General features: G+C 48.5%; 1 long non-coding RNA gene across 1 annotated transcript; it reads right to left on the reverse strand.

The window, feature by feature from the left end:
- Positions 1-652: 652 nt before the first annotated feature.
- LOC137142418 (uncharacterized) lies at positions 653-1891 on the reverse strand. The gene is made up of 2 exons (XR_010916917.1): positions 1308-1891; positions 653-880 (listed from the first exon to the last, which is right to left on the reverse strand). It is a non-coding gene; the product is annotated as an uncharacterized lncRNA (long non-coding RNA).
- Between the last annotated feature and the right edge of the window lie 2696 nt (positions 1892-4587).

The following is a 4587-nucleotide window of genomic DNA, read 5'->3' on the forward strand; positions in this document are numbered from 1 at the left end:
GAAGTGCCCTCAGAGGGACCAGAAACTGGAGTGAGGCATGGGTAGCTCTGTAACTGAGACACATACCACAGTCGGAACTGGGAAAGCAGTGCCAAGCCTGCTTGCCCGAGGACTTGCCAAAGTTGAGCTGAGCTGAGCGGCAATCCAAGGTCTCCTGTTTCCTCAACAAAACAGAACATCTGTTCTTCCTTCTCCCCTAGCTTCCGCATCCCAGAGTCTGACCCACCTGCGGTCGTCTTGTTTCTTCCAGTTTTAATCCCTTAATTAATCAAAAAGATGAGCAGGTTGGTTGCAGCCCTGTGTGAGTGGAATGCAAAGTGGCCATTATAAGAAAAAAATCAATTTACGAGAATGTTAATTAGAGATGGAAAAATTCTGGGAGCGGGGAAGGAGAGAAAAGTTACTCATAATGGAAGAGACACTGTCAACATTTAGGTTTGGTTAAATAAATAAGGGACGGAGACTGCCAAATCCAGCGTGAAAAGAAATGTTTTCAAATTTCAACTACAACAAATTAAAATTAAAGTTTAAACATTGCTCTGCAGTACTGGAGCCCCAAACACAGCAATGAATGAGAACCAGGAAGTGAAACTGATTAGAAGCAGAGACAAAAGGAGTAATCAAACAGCATGAATGGTGCTAAACATGTCTGATTACGACATTTTGGTTTTATTCAGTTATGGCATTATTACTAATAACAGTAAGGACATTTTTCTTGTTTGGTCATAGATTCTCAAGCCAGAAGGGAGCACTGTGAACATCAAGTCTGGCCTCCTGGTCTTTTGGTGACAGCATTAGGTTGGGACATCCCAGATCTGCCACAGACTCCCTATGCGACCTTAGCCAAATCACATCGTCCCTTTCTGCCTCAGTTTCCCATCTATAAAACAGAGAAAATAATCCTTCCTTTTTCCCACCCATTATCCATTTTGTCCATTTAGACTGTAAGGTCCCTGGGGCAGGGACTGTCTTGCTATGCGCATGGACACTATATTGCTAATTCCCAGGATTTTATGGTGACCCTCACAATATTTTGCATTTTTTTCTTAAAGTCCCACCTCTCGGGTATAAGTGATTTAGATGAGACTCTCAGCTCTCATTTAATAAAAAGAAAGTTTCTAGCCCTCATGGCTGTGGAGAAAGAGTTTGAACACATGAACCAAATTGAACCTGAAAGGCTCAGAAACCAGGCAAATAAACATGACCCAAAATATATTATTGACTTAAAAACATGATTTTTTTTTTTAAATCCAGTTGTTACAGGGTCCGTCCCCACAGAGAGCCCCACATGCACAGAAGTGACTCACCAGCCAGCCCCCCCTTATGGCTGGGTGCAGGGTTGCTGGGCCTGCCTCTTGGTCCCCTCTGGTCCTGCAATGGCCTGTCTTGGTCTGGGTTTTCCCTGGGCTAGCCCTCCAGTCAGGCAGCTTAAAAATTCAACCCCCTTCTGGGTTATTCAAGTCCAACTGTAACTGGTCTGGTCCAAGCTGGTTTTTTCCAGCTGGCATCTTCAAAGTCCCTTTGCCTAACTCCCCCTGGGCCGGCAGCAAAGTCCTTCCCAATCAAAGAGAACAAGCAGAATTGTGCCCTTCTTTTGCAGAATAGCAGGTCCCGAGGCTTCCCCGTAGGTCCCTCCATAGAATTCAAAACTACAAAGTGAAAAACTACCAAAGCATCTTTCACTCCTCTTCAGGCTTGAGCCTCATCCCTCTTGGGCAGCTCTTCAGCTCCTTGTTCCTCTTCCAGAGCACCAGCCCCAGGACCGATTCCTTGGAGCCCGGTCCTTTGCTCCAGAGGCCCACCACAGGAGTTAGCTCCACTCCTGTGGCTTGGCTGTCCAGCCACAACCCGGCTTGAGTGCTCTCTTCCACTGCTGGGCCCTAACTGTTGGGTTTTAAGTCATACACTCAGTACAGGTGTGGTAGGACTGACTCAACTCCCAGGGCCTCTAGCAGCTTGTCCTCGCCACTAAACTGCTCCCCTGACTTTTATAGGGGCCAGCTATCCTTCATGAGGCCTGGCCGGATGAGGGCTAATGAGTTGCAGATGGGCTGGACCACTCTCCCCTTAAAGGGACCAGGCCCTCTGCGACAGGACCAAGCCTGAACTTCGAACCTTTTGAAGTTCCCCCATTATTTTCTAAAAATTCTGAAACAAGGGTAATGAGTTCAGCAACCGATCTCCAGAGACACCCTAACTCCCAGATAGCTCAGACCTCCGGGAGCTGACGTGACCCCAAAACTGTGTTCTTCTGCAAAGTGCATGACCTCTGTCTTGGACCTACTGGCTTTGTAAAATCCAAATTCCTGTTAGAATTCCCCTGCATGTTGGAAGCAAGTTTTGAAGCCCTTCCAACTCCTACTACCTTTGTGAGTGTGAGACCAGCAGCTGTTAGGGAAACAGTTACTTATTTGAACCTCTTCAGACAAACTCTACCTTCTCTCTCAATAATAGTGTTGCCCCCTTTGTCCTGAGTTAGCCAATATTCAAAGGGTTGTTTCCATTCGGAGGAGAAATCGATTATATGAGTCAGGTGTATTCTTAGTGTACTCAGGTCCGGATTTACACCTTACGTGCTCCTAAGCACAGCATCTTCAGCGCCTCCCCACACAGGGGGAGTAATGGGGGGAAAGAGGGGTGAGTTGGCCAGCTCCATGCACAGGGTGGGGAGAGGGGCTGAGTGTGTACAACAGCAGTTTCCCGGCTCAGAAATCCCCAGGTCTGCCATTCCAATGAGCTCTGTACCCAAGAACACCTGTCTCGGTTCCCTCTCAGGGTCACACTCACAACTGTGTCTCCTGGCTTTCTGCCCCCAGTACACGCAGGCTGCAAACCAAGATTGCAATGCTTGTGTTTGCAACCAAGGAAACCCCTCGGTCCACACAGCCTAGCTCTTACCTCCCTTGCTGCCTATTACCTGGGGTGGTCACCACCATTGCTTTTGCTAGATAAAAGGGCTTGACTTCTGTTTAGCCTGAAAGAAAAAGCTTGATAAACCTATTGGCTTAACAGGTCTGTGATTGTCTTTCAATCCAAGATTCCTATGATGGGAACCCATAGCTCCTTCCAGCAATGTATGTTAAAGGATGCATTCCAAGCGGATTATTTCCTCCACATCCTCCTTTGCTCTGGCTAAGCAGAGGGAAGGGAGAAAAGTTCCTCTGGATGGGAGCACAGAGCACTAGTCCTGGGGTCTGCCAACCTAGCCCCACTGCAGTATATTTAAGGCACCACTTATGTATCTATCAGTAAGGTGCCCCTGTGAAAAACCAGTTTAAGGTGTCTCTTCGAATATCCCTCGGCTTTCCCATCTTGCCATGGAGACAAGATCCTTACGTAAGCCTTTTACTGCTCTTTCTCCCGTCTTTCCCCATGGTGGTGGAATTACAGACCTCCAAGCTGGCCAACTACTTGCAGGCCAAAGAAATTAGTGATCAAAGCACATCCAGGTTGCCTCTCCCAGCCGGGTCCTACCTCTCATATCTGTGAGGGGTACCAGGCTGGAAGGGTCCGGCAGTGAGACAGTCTAACCTGCAGTCGACTCTGCCATGCAGGAGAGACAGTTTCAAACAGGAGGCTGCACGGAGCGGTCACCATTTACACTGGACGAGGCTTCGAGTCGATGAACTAACCAGGACTAGGAGCGGCTTTGAACCAGACCGCGAAGGTATCCATTCCAGTCATGGGACAGATAGAGTCGGTTGGCTGTTTGGGGCACATCACCTCCCATAATCCACTCTAGCTCAGGGGAGCCTTTTAAAATCGATAGACCAATATTAATCCGCGCTTGGTAGAGCAAGCTTTCCGCGCCTTCTCCACCACCTCAGCGCTGTGGAGGCAGGAGATGTGAAATTAATTCCATGGCTCCCTTTCTCAGTTAGAAACTTCCCCTGGAGGATTCATCTCCATCAATCATTCAATGCATGGTACGTAGGGAAACCCATGCTGAGCAATGGTGGCCCCTTCATCTGGGGTTCCTTTTGATCCTCCCTGTGTCCCCAATATGAGCGTTCTCCGTCTGCTTGAACCCTTTCCAGACACAATCGGTGCTAATCAGGAGAGCTAACACGTGGGAAGATTTCCACCCACTACCAGGTGTGGGGTGCAATTCAAGAACCATGAAGGCCTTTCCTAGGTAGCCCCTTCCCCATCCTGCATCTAGCAGCCCCCCTTCAGATCTCCCTGGCATCCTTCCTTTCAGTCTTCCAGACTTAAATTATGACTTTAACTAGCATAAATTTTTGATGAACAAGCTATTAAATATTTGTGGCTGTTGCATGTGCTTTCAATTATTCAGCGTGAAAATGCAGGCAAGATATATGCAGCCCCCGACTCGGCGCCTGGGGCTGTCGCATTAGCTCCTAGGTGTTCTCCCTGGTCATGGGAGAAGGATGACTTGGCAACTTTGTGTCCCCGGTGGTCAAGGCATGATGACCTAGGCGACCGAGTAACTCCTGTCCCTGCACATGTGCGCACACACACACAGAGCCTGGCCCGTCACCACACACAGAACACACAAAATCCTGCACCACACGCGCACACACCTCACTGAATCCTGTTCTGCATACAATCCCACTGTACACACAA

This window comes from Emydura macquarii, unplaced genomic scaffold (assembly GCF_026122565.2).
Source record: "Emydura macquarii macquarii isolate MOO-44397 ecotype Brisbane River unplaced genomic scaffold, CSIRO-AGI_Emac_v2 contig_3220, whole genome shotgun sequence".
Lineage (NCBI taxonomy): Eukaryota > Metazoa > Chordata > Testudines > Chelidae > Emydura > Emydura macquarii.